Below are 17,792 nucleotides of genomic sequence, written 5' to 3' on the forward strand. Positions count from 1 at the left end.
AGACCGCCTGGGTTGTAATCCCCCGGTGTTACCGGAAAGTCGGGTTCTGGTAAATCATTACGGGTCTGGTGGCAACCTGCTGGTATACAATGGTACGGTTGCCGCCAAACCCGTAATGAGGCCCATTGTTTCTTTTTGAAATCACTCTGACTTCATAAAGAAATTATTTCTGTTACAGAAATAATTTCTTTATAAATGCAGAGTGAATTGCAAAAAAAGTTTTTCTTTTTTTTCTACAAGTGGGGGCCCCTTCCAGGACATGTGCTGGTGGGGCCCCCCGCACCACGGAGGCCCCTGTTACGCCAGTGGAAGCCTCCTGTCTTGACATAGAATTAGGGACTCATTACTAGTTTGACGGTGTGGTGAAAAATGGCAGTAAAAGAAGGTTTTGCCATAGGCAGAATTAACCCTGCAATAATTCCTCTAAATGCCTCACATAGTCCTACAGATAAGGGGCCAACTGTCATGTATTTTGTGGGACAGACACAATGTAATGAGCTGTGTCCTCCATCATGTACAAAGCCTGTCCGGAATGTGGAAAATTCAAGTCTTTGCTCCTCTGCCGCAGGATCAGCAGAACAAAGGCTTCCCAGCTTGGAGTTTACAGCTTTTCTTTTAGAGCATTTGTGGTGTATGACCAAGTCTATTGTACCTTAAGAGAGGCACATGGAGGGTGATAATAAATGGGAGGCATCATAGTGCTGCTGAAGTAATGACTCAAGCAGATGAATTTATATGGCATTACATTTTCATTGTGAGCAGTTTTAAAACACAAACGAGATGTGTTTAGGCTGACACACCTTTGCAGGTTGCTACTGTAATCTTCCATTTAGGGTGGAGAAAATAAAGCTATAACCGAATTTTTTTGCTCGACATGTTTCTATAACAGTTTATAAACCCAAACCTTAACAGATACTGCTATGAACTAAAGCGGGGATGATATATGATCAAGTGCTTAAATTGTAGACTAGGCCAATTTCTTGATTTCACCACTCAAGTGTGTGACCCTGAGCACATAATTTAATGTTATGGAGCCTTAGCTTCCAAAATTGGAAGTCCCAAGAAGGGATTCAGTTTCCATCTTTTGCTAATAAAAAAAATGCATTCTCGTTGTTTACTAGATTATAAAATTGTTGCATGTATACCAGAGGCAAATTCATATATTGCACACACAAAGTTGTCGTTTGGCATACACATGTAAATGTATTTTAATGTTACTAACAATGATGCCCTAGAGTAGTGTATCAAAGAAGATGGCACTGTTTCGTAGTGTTTTTTTTCTGTGATGTAATTTCGGCTGATGTGCATACATATGCACATTAGAGGGTCTGCGAGCATTTTGCTGCACAGAGCACCTCTGAAAATGTAACGTGTCGGTCATGCCCCGTCTATGCACGCCAGGCATAAAGTGGCGTCGTGTGTGTTAAAATTACTTTTGCCACTCATCTTAAAATAAAAGTGTTTATGGGCGATAGAGAACACTGAACCACCCCGCACTTCTTCTGATGCGGATCTGCGTCTAAAGTGCCCTGGGACCCCAGGGCCGACAACATACCCATGTCCTAACACTGCTGCAGCCTGAGAATAAGAAGCTGGTTGACGGTTTGATAATTTACTTCAGCTGCGTCTGCGTCTAGTTAATTCTGTTTCCCATAACACGTGTGGAAACTGTGCTCTGGATATAGCTTGCTACAGTGGGGTGGGAAAAAGGGAGCACGAGCAGTGATTCCCCGGCTCTCGGTGCCTGCGCGGCATTGAAAAGGAGTAAAAAAACGTGCGATTGTCAGCCCGCCGACCTTGCATCAGCTCCGGTTGCTGTCTTCAAATCGAGCCCGCGGCTTAATCCCTGTCACGCCCCTGCAGGCCTCGCTGCTTATTGTCCTCCAAAGAGGCCTGCGCTAAATGGAGCTGAGTCCCGATTGGTGAAGAGAGGTGGGCCAGGAAATAGCCAGCTGTTGCTGCACTTTTCGCCTGCGTCGAGGAAGTGGCAAGCGAAAGCGAGAGAGCTGTGCCGGGAACCTGGTAAGCAATTAATCTGCAGTTCACTCTGGCATTGAGCCACCCGTTGCACGTGTTTCTGTGTGGAATTACATTTTTGGCAGAACCCTATTTTGTGTGGGGGAAAAAATTAACCGGGAATAATAGTCCGTTGCTGCTGCAGTCCGCATGGCTCACACACGTACACCGGCTGCCAAGTTTTCAGCACGTGTCCGCCTACTTTCGGCTGCTGCAGTCCGTCAGGGAGAACAAGAACCTGCTGACGATTGCAGGGGGGGGCACAGAAACCGCACCATGTCTATGCACCCAGAGACCATACAGGGTCATCCGACATAGGCATTTGTATCAAACTTTAAATGCATCGACTTCATTAAAGATTCAGATTGTGATGTTCACTCAGTGACTTCACTGACACAATTGGAGTGAACACGATAGTAAACTGAGGGTCACCGAATCCCCGTACCCACTACCCAAAGGAGGTCAGTTAAGAACTATGGCACTGGCAGTTAAATACGACCCTATTTCACCCATCACACGGCATGCAATTTTTAATAAAGGAGATCATTACACCATATAACATTTTTCTGATCTTGTGCATATGTGTTGGTGCGTACCCCACAGTACTAGTACCTTCAGTCCTGAAAAAATAGACCCGGTACTTGTTATAAGTTTTTTTTTTAGTTTTTAATCATTAATTCACAAGCATAAAAACACTTATAAAAGTGTTTGGTATGAGTCAAACCCAACCTCACACAGCATGGTTATAAAAAACAATTAAGGGTTTTCACACGCTTCCTCTTAAATTGGTACCAGTAGCGGCGGTGTATCTACACCAAAATTTGGCCGTTGACTCCAACAAGTCGAGTCTTGATTATTCAATAGCTCTCTAGTAGCTGTAGGTCAACTTCAATGCTCCTTTTCCAATGTATGCCGTGTCATTATATATCCTGTTCCTCTTAGAAATGGATCAAAATCGCTGTATTAAGCCTTGGATACTTAGACATTGGTACGGCAGACACGGCTGTTCTGAAGCATCTTTTGCTACGCGTGTCACAGGTCTTTAGCCTTGGATACTTTAATACAGCAATTTTGATCCATTTCTAAGAGGAACAGGATATATAATGACACGGCATACATTGGAAAAGGAGCATTGAAGTTGACCTACAGCTACTAGAGAGCTATTGAATAATCAAGACTCGACTTGTTGGAGTCAACGGCCACATTTTGGTATAGATACACCGGCGCTACTGGTACCAATTTAAGAGGAAGCGTGTGAAAACCCTTAATTGTGACCTTGGATTGCATGGTGGAAAACTTGAAATTGAAATATTCCCCTGAAGAAAGTTCATGCAACTAAGAACTGAAACATGTCGGGAGCTGTTTATACCTGAGTTATTATACTCAGGGTTTGGAAAATTGTTAAATCCATTTATTGTGTGTTTCTGTAACTCTTTTTATTGTTGTATGTGGATATATGGATGTGTAATTTGTGATTTGTATTGCTTTTTATAACCATGCTTTGTGAGGTTGGGGTTGACTCATACCAAACACTTTTATAAGTGTTTGTATGCTTGTGAATTAATGATTAAAAACTAAAAAAACTTTTTTATAACAGAAATAACAAGTACCGGGTCTATTTTTTCAGGACTGAAGGTACTAGTACTGTGGGGTACACATATGCACAAGATCAGAAAAATGTTATGTGGTGTAATGATCTCCTTTACATATTAATATATTTGGGTCATCCCCTGACCGCGTGAGAACGTTTGAAAAGGGGCTTGCTGTGCCTTATATAAAGTGATGCAATGACATTTGTGCAGTTGTTACTGACCTTTACTGCATTAATAGACGCATACTGTAGCTATGAGCTTAAATTATGAATGTGCAGATCACACTCATGTTTAGGGGCATTAGCGTGCCGATCTATTACATGATTTTAATATCTAATCTCATGTTTATGTATCTTTAGGAAAAAGTCTGCATAATAATCAAGTAGGACACTCAGTGTGAACAGAGGATTTTCTATTTGTTTCTGTAAACTTGGAAGCATGCAGTGTTGGGCTGACAGTCCTTAACTCGGTATTGTGCCATGTCATCTCATTTTATTTTTATATATTTAGGCTAAATGTATTTCAGGGAAAGTAAAACCTCAATTTATCAATCAAGTAACGTGGAAAAAGTTATTAGACATTTTTTAAAAACGCAAACCTTTCGGTAGGTTTTATTGAGATTAAATGCAACTTGATTTATGTTTTTTTTCCATTTGGAGTCGGAAACAAACACAGTGCATGTTTAAATTATTTCTATGCTTGGTAATAAAACAGTGACAGCTTAAATGATCCTGGTTGATAGCTCATGGTTAAGCGCTCTTCTCTGACGTGGGGTTAAACCTGCACATCACAAAATTGACTCCCAGGCAGTGTTGACACATCCTTTCATCCTAATAAAATGAGAACCATAAAATTGGCATTAGGCGATATGTAAAAACCTTTATATTTTCTAAAGCCTTGTTTGAGGGAAGATTGTCCAATTCCTAGCGGAGAAGACTCTTTGAGAGGCTACTGCTTTCATATGAGTTTAAGGGGACAAGATATGACATCTGTAACTTCATGACAGACGGCAAAGAGGGATGCCAGATGCAGGCTGGCCTTTAGAGAAATCTGGTTTCTGCCCACAGGTTATTTGGTGCCTTCAAAACCCAGGTACGCTGGGGCAGAGACAGTCACATGGCAGTCGGCGTGAGTGACTGCCCCAATCCTAGAGACTATTGGGAGGCTGCCAGACAATCTCTAGATATTACTTACAGGTTAGTCTGGCCTCATTCGAAATGCGTTTTAATTAGACACTTTGGTTGTGTGAGCAATGCTTATGTATTTGCATACAGGACGAACCATGCTCTTTTGATCACAAAAGAACGTACAATAGATAAGAAATCCGTGTTGACTGGAAGCAGTGAGCTTCTTACAATGGGGTGAGTTTGAGGAACGTTCTGACCGGGTTGTGGAAGGGAGTAAATGGAACAGTAACAGGGGACAAAGCATAAGTGGACATACATAGATTAAGGACCTCCAACATTGAACATTTTTAAGCGCAGATAGGCGGTAAGGCCATCTGTGCTCGGGATGTGACCATGATGGGTGAAGTGATAGAGTGGAGGCAGAGAAAGTGAGGGACAGAGGCAGGTTAGAGGTGAGGAAACATTTTAGCTAGCAGGCAGATAAGAGGTAGGTTAAGAGAATAACTCGGAGACAAGGAGGTAGGCTTTTAGTTTAGTTTTGAACACATCTTTGTGTATTGTTTCTCAGATGTCCAGAGGAAGAGAATTCCATTCTAGTGGAGCAAGAAGAGACAAAGAGCGAAAGTGACAGGAAGCACAGGGAGGGCGAGGAGCAACAATGGTAGTCGAGGCGGAGCTGAGATTACGAGAAGGATTGTAGCGTTGGATAGAGGATAGATAAAGTGGTGCCCTATCATTGATAGATTTGTGAACCATGAGAAAAAATGTCAATCTGACCGTGTTTTGCATCGTCAGCCATCTAGCTTGGTGACGTACGAGGAAGTAGGTGTGAAGTGAAGGATTTAAAAGAGAGTCCTGATAGCAAAGTTAATGATCTTGTTGCGAGGAAAGAAATCATAGTTTGGGATCCCAAGGAGGATGTTGGCATGGTCATCCTGCTTACAGATGGCAAGAGTGATTAAGAGGTGCTTGGCTGTGTTGAAAGGAATGAGGTGCCCGATTTTCCTAATATTTAGGAGGTTGAGGCGAGCTGCTGTTCGAGTTTTGGAGATGAAAGTAGCGAAGGTGTGAGAAGGGTCATAGATGACACAGAGGTTTCTCGCTGAAGAAAAGTAGGGGATAGTCTCAAGTGGGAACTGGACAGGCAGAGGAAGAGATGAGAGTATTTTTGGCAGGGAAGAAGAGCATCTCTGTTTTGGTAAAGTTTAACATCAGAGAGTGCGATGCCATCCAATATTTAATGGCAGAGAGAAAGTTGGACATTTTGATACAGAGATCAGAGGAGAGCTCAGGAAAAGAGAAGAAGATTTGGGTGTTGTCCCCGAAGAATGGGTGCAGAAAACCAAAGGAGGTCATTGGTGCCCCAAGAGCAGAGGTGTAGAGTGTAAAGAGGAGTGGACCCAAGACATAGCCTTGTGGAACACCAACAGTTAGGGGAGTGAGTTGAGAGGTGGTGTTGCTCCAGGAGAGGGAGAATTGGTGAGGAGCAAGGTAGGATTCGATCCAGGCAAAGGCTCAATCACAAATCTCAAGAAGAAAGGAGGAGATGAGTGTCAAAGGCAGCAGACAGATCAAGGAGAATTGGTGTAGAGGATCGGTTGACTTGCTTAGCAGAGGCAATGCCGTTTCTGTGGAGTGACAGGAGTGTAAACCTGTTTGTAGGGGGTCTCAAAGGTGGTGGATGTCTTAGAAATTGGTAAGACGGTTTAACATAACCTTTTCAAGCACTTTAGAGTAGTGCGAAAGGAGAGAAACAAGGCGAAAGTTATCTGGAAGGTTTGGGTCAGTCCCTTGCTATTTTAGGAGAGGGACGATTGTGGCTGTTTTGAAAACAGAGGGAAAGCAAGCAGAGTCGAAGGACAGGTTATAGAGTTCAGCGAGGTGAGAGGCCACAAGAGGGGCAATAGGCTTGACTAGTAACAAAGCAAGAGGGTCTGATGGGCTACAAGAGGGGTTAGCCTTCATCAGTGTGGTAGCACTTCTTCAGTATTAGTGTGACCTAAGTGGGAGATAGAGGCAGAGGATGATGGTAGAGTAGGCAGAGTGTAAAATGTGGGAGGAGGGAGTGTGAGGAAAGCCAGGAGAGAGTCTCTAATTTTGGATATTTGTGCAGTGAAGTATTCAGCTTGGTCATTAGCTGTGATAGTGGAGTTGATAGTCATAGGCTTAGGAGGAGTGGGGAGTGAGTTTAGGGTGCCCTGTAGCCAGCGATGATGGTTGGAGTGAAAGTTGGGTAGAATGTCTTTTTTGCTCTATCAAGAGTGGCCCTGAAATGTCTAATGTATTAGATATTAGATCAAATACATTATTTAAGTGTTTTGTAAGGAGTGGCAGGTGGGAAGCAGATAAGAAGGGGGGTACTGTGAGGAACCAAGGGCGTCCTCACTACTTTTCTTTTACCCATGTATCCTCCTCCTGGGTGGCCAGGGAAAGGCCATTGCTCTTGGATCCTGAACCTGGGGGTGGATATGCAAGGGAGGATCACCTGTGTGGAGGAGACTTGGGGAGTGAGGGTCAGGCACCCTTGGGTGAGACGCGGTATCCCCCATTTCTCTTTCACAATGAGTCTTCTGTCCCTCAAGTCTTTATAGGTTACTGTAAATAATTTCCCTGTTATTCCCCTAGAACATCCCTCAAGAAATGCCAGTTTGGTCCCGGGACGAGGAAGAGACCAACTAGAGAAACAAATCTTACTTTATTAACACACACATACAGACATCTGTTGTATACTGGGATGAGGAGGAGGCCAGCAAGAGTAATTCAGGACTCCTGTTTCAACAGTGAGCGGTCTAGGCTTTTTGGAGCAATCATGTTGGCAGGAACTTTAAAAGCCGGAAGTATTGTGCAAATGGAGTCAACTGCGGACTGCTTGGTAAAAGCAGACTGCTCAGGAAAAGCAGCGTGGCAAGCGGAGTGCTGAAGACCTTTTGAAGAATGCAGAATGTATTCAGCGGGAAACCTCGAGAGGAGAAACAACGTGACCTGGGGAAGCAGCCGCATGAGGCCCAGGCTGCAGGAGAAGCATTGTGGGGTGAGCGAAGCCACAGAGAGCCGCTGGGAGGCTGAGAGGCGCGCAAGATGGAGAAAGAAGGCTTGTGTGGGCAGGAGGCCTCTGGAAGATGCCTTAAGCTCTGACCAGTGAGTCAACCATGCAAGGGGCCCATTGTTTGGCAGGCGAGTACGCAATGAACACAGAGTTGAATAAAGCAAGTATTTCTTTGAATATTGAACCAAATGAGAATAAACATTTGTGAATAACGATCTGGGTGAAAGCATGTTTGTGAAACCTATCGATACAAATAACTATATGATATGAGAACACAAGTATTGGCAAGGGCCACACAAGCATTGGTGAACAAGCATTGGCAAAAGCCAAGAGAATTCAAAGAATTGTATGATGTGAGGAAACAAGCATTAGCAAGAGCCACAAGAGACATTGATACACAAGCATCAGCAAGAACCAAGAGAATTTAAGTATAACATGTGAAACAAGCATTGAAAGGAGCCAGAAGAATACAAGAAAGTGCAGCAAGTGCACAGTGGCCAGCCAAACCATGATACAACATCAAAAAGATGTAATTTGTGAGGGAATCATGGTTGTTAAGCCGGGGCAGTGGCAACATGCTGTTGAAAATGAAGAAAGCCGAGTACACCGGTTGCGTGACCTGTAATGGGTAGACCATGTGGTCTGGCAACTGCACCTAGTCTGAGTACAAAGAAGCTTGTGTTTGAATAGCTTGTGACCTGAAATCAAGGTACTGAATGGAATATATGAACTGGTGAAAAGTAACAATATCAGAAGGGCCAGTAAGTGTCCCAGGGCTTGTGCAGTTTTTGGAAAACTGAAAGACTTGAACTCTTGGGGAAGGGAACCCATGTATCATGTGAACATGTGGACTATCTTGGGGAACAGAAACCTGGTTACAAGCCATGAGCTGGAAGAATCTCTGCACTCTTATTTGAACCCTACTTAATCTGGTGCTGACATCCCTACACATTATCTATATTTAGTTGTGAGGGCAAGCATAGGGTTTCGACACAGACAGACAGACATTTGCTTTGGACTTCCTAACACAGACTATCCTTAGTTTCCTTTACGTAGGGAATCCTACCTTAGCATAGGGCAAATGCAGTATTTTCTCATCCTGCATTTTTAGTTAATAAAATTTTAAAGACCAACCCTTGATCTGTTGTCTGTCTGCTTCGTGATGCCTTCACAGTACTAAAGCGGTGAGGTGGAAAAACAATGGTCCCGTTGCCAGGGAAGCAATGCACTGATTTCCTGGATGTAATTACCAGGGTCTTCATTCTCACGCATCTTGGCTGATGTTATAGCTCCTATGTCTGACATGTCTGGCTATTGTATTCTTAGTGTCTGCCATAATACGTGTCTGCAATTCGCAAATGGTGCTCCATCCTGTGATGTATCGTTAATTGTCACCCCTGGGAATCCCACCGTCTTCCAAATGTCATCTGCTGTGTCACCCAATATGGAAATTAACAACCCCTTCACATCTCCCACTGCAAGCTTTAGTCCAGCAGTTTGTTTTTCCATTTTGTATATCCATTTCCCAGCCCCTCCGCTCAATGATGGCAGTCTACATTTAATGTTCTCCTTATCCATGTGCTTCCAAGGAACATATTGTGGCCTTGCTCCCCCTCTTTCTAGTAACGGCATTTGTGTGTATTCCCTCACCTCCCCTGGTGTGCGTTTGTGTGGTGTTGTATGTGTGTATTCGCTATCCTCCTCCTCCATGTCAGAAAGTTCCTCAATAAAGTCAGTAAGGTGTTGTGTAAGTCTATTTTCTCCCCGGCAACATGTCCCCTCTGTTTCTCTACCTGTTTCTTGTTATGTGGTGTTGCCAACTCCTCCATTCTACGTCCTAGGAGGTCCCTAAGTCTGTTAACATATGGCGTGTGTTGTGCTGGTGGTGTCTGTTGTCTATGAGCCCTTTCCTTTTGCTGCCTCTCATTCGCCCTTCCTACCTCTCCCTCTTCTTGTGTCCTGCACTCTCATGACGATCCGCAGTCTGTGCGTGTTATGTATAGTTTACTTAATCCTTCCCCGCTTCCGTTGCTTTGTCCTTCGCACGATCCTTCTTCCTCGCTGCAAAACCCGTCCGAGAATGCCAACCTCGTAGTTATATTTTTACCTCCTACAGGTACTGTTTCCAAATTTATGTCCGCCTACTCACCTGTCCCTTTCGCTTGTGCCATCGCCGCTTCCCCTGTTGTAACCTCATGTGTCTTAATTGATACTCTGGATCCCGTATTTCTTTGTTTATTCCCTTCATCTTTTACTTCTGTTCTTGCCCTGCAAAGTTTGTTCATTATTGCGTCACTTACCTGCTTAAGTGCCCTGACATCTCTATCCTTTCCATACCATGCACCACCCTCCTTTTCCAGTAAGCTCTCTAGTATTCTCCCTTCCTCATACTTATGTGCACTCTCTGCTATAAATCTTCCTTTTCCATGGCGTCATCTCCCTGTCGTTTTCTTCTCGCTCTTCTTCTTTCCTCCTAAGCTCCCGCTTTTCCATGCGTGCTACCCTTTCCACAATCCCCCTTAGGCGGTCTTCCTCCTTATTCTTCTCTATTTCTTGTTGGGTTACCCCCGCTTTATCGCCCTTACCTCCCGTCCTCTTCCCCTGCCTCTCGCGTTCCTCCTGCTCCAGTTGCCTAATCGGCACACTCCGTGCCTCCCTCAGTTCCGCCAGTTTTTTCTCTAACGCCCCCTCCTCTGCCCTTGTCATCCTTCCGCCTCTGTTGTACCTACCTCGCATCTTCCTTGTGCTTCTCCCTCCTCCTCCTTTCCTACCTTGCTGACTGCTTCTTCCTCCTCTTCTGTTAGTTTCCCCTGTAGTTTCAGTAACACTTATGCAGCTATCCATTCATCTGGTCCTATACTTGCGAAGTCCAAGTGTGTCTTTTGTGCACTCCCCGTGTTCACCTGTGCCTGTTGTGCATCTACGGCTCTCCCCACACCCCGCCCATTTTTGTAACTTATCTGCTCGTGCGTACGGCGGCGGGCTGAACGTGGGGTTTGAATAGCCTTCTGCAGCTGTCAACGGTGATCGTGCAGCTTCTCTTAATTCTCTCATTGGGTACTGCCCTTCTGTTTTCTTCATCTCCTTATTTATAGGTGTCTAACCCACGCTTTCCTGTTTTAGCTCTGATACTGGGTATGCTCCCTCCAATTCTTCCTCGCTCTCCGCGCTGGGAGGTGCTGGAGGTGCGCTACACCCGCCCTCTTCTTTCACCTTCTCTTGCTTCACTCCCTGCATTATTAACTTCCCTGTTACCCCAGGCACGCATCCCTGGAACAATTTCCAGAGATCGAAAACTTCTAGTTGGTTTGTTAGCTTCTTTCCTTTATATGTGTTGTGGAGATATGCTAGCAGTGAGTGTTGTGTGTACATATCAAAACTGCCCTTGGGCGGCCATGGTATTCTTATTTTATTGTCTGTCCCTTGTGTCCATTCAATACTGTATTTTACTATTTTGTCTCTATGCGGTGTTAGTGTAGCGCAGATGTGCTGAAGTGGTGTTGTTAGTGTGCTGGCCCTATACCCTGCCCCTATTCCATAATACACAGACACTTTACCTCCTTACCACAGTTACCTGGCCCTGTAAACTGGGGTCTTCCGACTTTCCGCTGCAAAGAAAGCAATTGTATTACAATACAGTTGTGCTGGGCGCCACTGCACTCCTTTCCTTTACTATAGCGTCACCTTCATTATGCTTCTCTTTCCAATGCTTGGGGCCCCTTTGGCCCGTGGCGCGCGAAGCCCCCTACGACTTGCGCCCTGCGCAGCGTGCTTTTGAGCCATCCCACCTTTCCTGCGCCGCCGCTACTTGGGAGCGCCTCCAATCATAGTTTCAGCTCCTTCCCCTTTCCCCTCACGTTCCACCGAAAACAACGTCCCTGTTCCCCCTTCCTCTCTTCCACTGTTTTCCACCACCTCCCAGAGCTATCCCTTTATTGAGGCAGGTCGGCGTTCTCTGTGCGCGGCTGCCCCTCCCCTTCACTCCTCCCTTCACCATGTGCCCCCGTTCCGGTCGCAATTCAGAAAGCACCGCGTAGTCCTATGCAACTCTATGGGTGACGTCACCAGTTCTAAGACAGTTTGGTACAGGTACGTGCAAGCATGACAAGAAAAGGAAGTGCGCGCTACTTTACAATGTTATTCCCCCACAATCCCCACAGCTGTCTTCCCACCACGCCTGGAGTGGAGTATTCATTAATCACTTCGTTATTATAGTAGACTGCACATACTGCGTCGCCTCGCGTGTGATACGCTCCCTCACCAGGGGAACTTAACTAGCCCACTATCTTCTGCACCAAGAAACCATCACTTTACCTCAGCCAGGGATACGTCATCTATTAACCGAGCTATAACACTCAACCAATAGGAATCCTCATCTAACCATCAATCAAAAACGCCAACGCGTAGGAATGCCGCACCCCCTTTTTACACAGGTACCCACGATCAAAACCAATCAGCGCGGTTCACCGGTCGGATGTGGGTGCCTTAAGCCCCACCCTACTCACTCTGCAACACTATACAGGGCGGCCCTCGTGCCTGACCCTGCAATACGTCACACATCAACAGCCGCTGAATTGCCAAAATCTTTGGACACACTGTAAAGCCACCCGCCGCCCTTGTTACAGTTCCTCCCACCACCCACACAACTTTACATTGCTGGTTGCGTGTGCCATACTCACATCAGCTTTCGCCTGCCGGTGCCGCTCGGATGCGGGTACCCCTCCCAATCTGCTCGCCACCTCCCCTCGTCTGGACGACATTTAGACACTCGCCAACCGCGGGCTGGATGCTTCTCAAGTCGGCTCTAGACGGGCACTCTCCGGATTGCGCAGTCTGGTCGTCTCATAGTTCCCCGATGGTACTGTAGTCCTCCAAAGGGGGCAACTGCAGAGGGGGCCGCGTTGCCGGACCACCTTGGCGCAGGCTGCCCCTCCCTTTTACCTCTCCCCGAGTGTCAGGTGTCAACAGATCTCAGCAGTGCCTCCAACATGTCGGGGTGATTTCCCGTGGGTCGGCAGGGCCATCCGCGGACCTCCGGGGTTAGGGAGGCCCCAACTCCTCCCACAGTCCCCAGTGAGTATGAGACGCACACAAGAGCAAGGCGTTACTGCTGTTTGTTAGATGAAACAGCAGGGATAGGTTCTGGGATCACAGGTCATCCGGGAACACCTCTCACAAGAGTGGGCTTGCAGGCCCTTTTTCTGCTTACATGACGCCACACTGTGCGTCACATGGGAAAACTTCCCCCAAAACCTAACGCCACCTCGGGTTGGCTTCCCACTTGATTGAGTTAGTATAGACACATATAGGAAAGTTAGTAATTGGTAGAGAAGAGGTCAGGTGGTACGCTTGGGTCATCCCTAGAAATTGCTACAACAGAATGGTTACATAGGGAAGGTTAGTGATTGGCTAGGTTTGATGTTGTCAGTGGTTAGCCCCCCCGTGCCCTGATTGGTTCATCCATGAGCCCACAAGCCTGGGACCATCGTTCCCAGCTCACGATGTACCTGGTGTTAGAAACAATGTATGACTATGTGTCAGTGGTGGACAATGGATAGGTCTGCCATTTGCTGCAGGGGCGCTTCTTTCTCACCGCCGTAAGTGTCCAATCTGTCACCTCATTGTTGCAGTCTGTGTCCCAAACGTGAGACCCCTGAGGTTCCCTGGTCCTTGGGACTTGGCATCGCATCAGGTCGGCCTAATCACGTGTTGAGACCGTGGCTGGAGCAGAATTATGAGCATTTGATTTGTATTTCGGTTATGAGGGGTGGTTAGGTGTGGCAGGTGTAACCTTGGCTCGGGGCGCGCGGCGTGTAGTTGCAACTTCGTGGCCTTGGCTGCGAGGCCCTTGTCGGGGTTCGTTCTGCACGATCAGCGTGTTACAGCTCCGTCTGAGCTGCTCTGGGCCTGTGGCTCTGGTTTTGCGGCCTACTCCTGGTGCTGAGGCCTACTCTGGCCTAGTTTATGGGTGCGGGCATATGGCTCACGACACAGGGGTCGCGCTGGCGACATGGGTCTATATATATATATATATATATATATATATATATAATCTTACGTCACATGGTTTTAGTAGCGAGGAAGCGTTTGCAAGCATGTACACAAGCTTGTCTTGCGTTTCTGCAGTGCTGTAGCTTAGCCTATGTGAAAAATAACAACAATGCATGAATGAATGTAATGGTCCCCTACGTCATGGTGCTGAGTATGTTCTTCGTGTGGATTGGTGTGGGTATGACCAGTGTGCATGGTGGCACGTGTGTTACCGTCCGTTGGCTATGTCGTCATGGCATCTCTAATGATGGTGGTTTTCATTGTTGCTGGTTAATCGATCTGATCCATATGATCGATGTTGGCGTCACCTAAGGTTCCGACACGTGGTTTGATTAACAGGCAGTTCCTCTGGCCATGTGCGGCGCGGCCACTGTGGATGTTGACGTCCGGGGTATCTGTGAGTGGGTCTAATTCCACTCTTGGTTGGTGCTTGGGTCGTTACGTTCTAGGCCATGGTCTGGATGAGATTCGTGGGAAGGGAACGTCCCATTTTCCCTCTTCATATCGCTGGCTCAACAGTACGAAGCTTGCATGCTTCTGCCGTACAAATACAGGTACGGCACTTCAAGCTTACACGTTTCAGCTCTAAACGTACGGCACCTATGTTGAGGTCATTGCTGCCTCAGCTGTAGCTCGGGACACCAATAATGTTGCTGCGCAATCTCAGTGCTCCATCTCAAATTAGCTGCATTTGATTTACGGGATTTATGCTTTTCTCTTGGTCCACTTTATATGGCTTGCTTCAGAGTTGGAAACAAAGACTATTTGTTCACACTTGCTCCTACAGGAAAGGCTAACATTATTTTCTACACGGAAGCATTGGTTTAGTTCATTAAATAAAGGAATTGCTGTGCGAAGCACGGGCACACCTGCTGGTACAATATATAATGCATACTCTTACAGTAAATACATCTTTACTGTAAGAGTATTCACCAGACACGTGCCATCTAACGGGTATTGTATGCCCAATATGCAGGTCTTAGAATAGGAACTCCTCATTCTGTATTTTTGGGGAGACTTTTGTGTGCTTTCTTAAAATGGATCTGATTTCCTAACAGCCTTACACTTGCTCATTAATATGTCCAGATACATATTTATGTGTACTTCAACTCCTTCATACACCCCCTTACACACTTAACAGTGCATCATCTCGGGCACCTGCGCCATGTTCCCACAGAATCATGTAAACTACGCCTCTGCAGGACTGCAGTGGTTTCAATGGTTCCGCGCCAATACTTCTTTGCTCGAATGCAGCGCTGGCAATGTATGTTTGCTGCAACACATGGATTAATCTTTGGCCTTGGCCTTACGATACACGATTTCTGGTTTTGGCAAATGTTTGTGGCACTTTTGCCACAAAGTTGCTGAAACCATTGTTACAGAAGAGGGAGGGAATTGGGTTTGTAAACTGAGACTATCGGGTTGGCATAGCAACATGCAATACAATGGCATGAAACTGCCAAAGAACTGAAATCTCTTTTTCCAAACTCCTCCCCCATTCTACCCGAGGAAGTTTCCTCACAATACAATCGGCAGATTTGTAATAAGCAAGTCAGGCTGGGCTTTTTGTGGGCATTAGGGTTACTTATGATGGCAGATTTATTTATTTTATTTTTCCTCTTGAGGGTGCCTTTCTACATACTTCAATCTCTACCCCACACCCTCATTATGTGCCCTTATTAGTTTATTTTTGGGCTACTTTTGACAAATCCTCCCAAGGCTGCTTTGTTTTTCATGCTTTTTGCCCCAACCAGCTACCATCACCCCCTACCCACCTTAGCCCCACCCACCCAATCCTCAACCCCTCTACCCTCACCCAGGAAATCCCCACTCCAGGCAATCCCCACTCTATCTACTTCTACCCACCCTGTCTACCGCCATGCTATCCCCACGTGAGTGTTTTAAGTGGAGTGAGAAATCAAGGGGGGGGCTGCAACAATGGTATGTGGTCTACATGATGGCCGTGGCCTGCAGTGTCCCCAGCACAGGACAATAATAAAGCAAAGTGGTCCAGTTATTTATTTTTTTGTTTTAAAAATGTCCTGCACTGGGGATTCTAACCCAAGCCCTGCCGGTGACAAGTCAGTGTCACATATGTATGCAACTCATGGTGGCAACAGTACAGACAAACGCAAGTGATCACAGTTCGTGGTTGTTTATTAAACTATATAAATGGGTAAGAAAAACAAGTAACCTAAATCTAAGATTGGTGCATACTACGACCATCAAATAATATAATGCACTCCTTGTGGCGTCTTGTCAAATAAAAAGGGCCTATACTAAAAAAAAAGAAACAATTGCCAGTCCTTACCGTTAAGTTACAAAATGGTGTGGGAGAATGTTTACCAGAAAAGAAAGAAGTGTTCACAAAATGATAAGTCATGGTGGTATAACTGGGGTCTCTCTTCCACACGTTTTTAGCACGGGACAAGGCAGGACTCCTGAGCACAGCACACTCCTGGGCTTCTCCAGCACAAGCTTATAGTTCGTTTAGCAAAATATCAGTTCCTTCTGTGGCTAAGTCTGTTACAGCAAGTCTCTTGCTTGATGGGCTGCAAACAAGAAAACAAAGTTCCTTTCAGTAATCTTCCGGTCGGGTCATTTCCCTTCCCCCGTGGAACCCCCTCAACTGGGCCTCGATCCTTTTTGCAACGTTGGCCTCCCTCAGTCGGGTTCACTACGGCCTTTCATTCAAAATATCAGCAACTTGTAACATACAAGAGTCTCAACTGTTCACTGTGGACATCCCTCAGCTGGCTTCACACTTGTCGGCACAATGTTTACGGGGTGTTACGTTTTGCTCTCATTCATGGGCATCCCTCAGCCGGGTTCACATTTGCCAGCCTAGCACAGTTCACGTAGTTGTTAAACCTTGCAGGATTCGCTTATCTTAACTTTTCCCAACCCCCGGTTAGGCTTCATTTTAGCCCCAGTCAGGCTTCCCACATTTATCGTTCGTACAGTGTTTCTCTCAGCCAGGCGCACACGCCTGTTTCACAATGTCAAAACCTTGGTAATGGGTTAAGGACTTGCAATTGTACAAGGGATTTTAGCCGACCCTTGTATGACCACCTTAACTCTATATTCTGGTGTTTCCTATTGCTGTGTTACTATAATGTTCACAGGAAAGGGGGAGACCGGTCAGAGTCTTTCGAATGGACGTTCACGTGGCACCGGACCACTCTGCAGCTGGTCTCTTCCCTATAGCTTTAAAAGTTCATTAGCACACACGTTCTTTGTTCATAACAAGTTGCTGTTTGCAACCTTCGCTCAACACCGTCCGGTTTATTATCAGTTCTCCCTCCGCCACACTACCTGTGCTGCACTCCTTGTTGTTTTTTGTCTCTGGAGTCAAGGAAGGTACCACAGTAGCAAGCGCACCTCACCGCCTTGGTTATCAGTGCGGGAGGGTTCTGTGCCCCTTCGGCATTTGTTGCGCCACACGTCAGCTGAAATTCACGGTCTTATAATTCCATTCACAGAGGCTTTGCGGGCTTGGGTCAAAAACAGCAAGGGCATTTCCCTCCTTGTTGTCCTTTCTGGTCTCTCCGTCTTTCTTCTCTGTTTGCGGTGCTGGCCTGGAATAGCTGCCTCCTCATGCGATTGTCCTTCCTCTAAGCGTGCTCTGGTGCTCTGCCTTTTATACCTGTGGGAAAAGGAACGGGCCATCAGGTGTGTGTAGTTATTGTCAATTGCCTGACTCTTGTATTGGGGCATGTCTGGAAAACGGCTCTGATGTTAGTCCATTGTCTTTCACAGGGTAAGAAAGTGTTTGTGTCAGAAAAGGGGGGTGGGTGGGCAGAGATTTTAAGTATCCTACTGGGTAGGATGGGGGAAAAGGTGTCATAAGGAAGGGGGGGGGATTGGTCGATTCAGAAAAGTGAGCTTTGTAGGGTTTGTGAAATGAATAGGAGGGGATTGTGGGAATGGTAGTGTTTTGTCAAAGTAGACTGGGAATTC

At 46.1% G+C, this 17,792-nt stretch overlaps 1 protein-coding gene across 3 annotated transcripts in view; it reads left to right on the forward strand.

Annotated features, from left to right (window-relative positions):
- Positions 1 to 1,663: 1,663 nt before the first annotated feature.
- LRRC20 (leucine rich repeat containing 20) overlaps positions 1,664 to 17,792 on the forward strand; it is a 2,045,340-nt gene continuing 2,029,211 nt past the window's right edge. For 2 of the 3 annotated variants that reach the window (XM_069610506.1, XM_069610507.1), the window contains exon 1: positions 1,892 to 2,022. The gene's annotated coding sequence lies outside the window, so the exon portion shown is untranslated. Of the gene's footprint in view, positions 2,023 to 17,792 lie in introns of all 3 variants that reach the window. The other variant, XM_069610505.1, reaches the window with a different exon arrangement.

Source organism: Ambystoma mexicanum, chromosome 8, assembly GCF_040938575.1.
Source record: "Ambystoma mexicanum isolate Mex_15411 chromosome 8, UKY_AmexF1_1, whole genome shotgun sequence".
Classification (NCBI taxonomy): Eukaryota; Metazoa; Chordata; class Amphibia; order Caudata; family Ambystomatidae; genus Ambystoma; species Ambystoma mexicanum.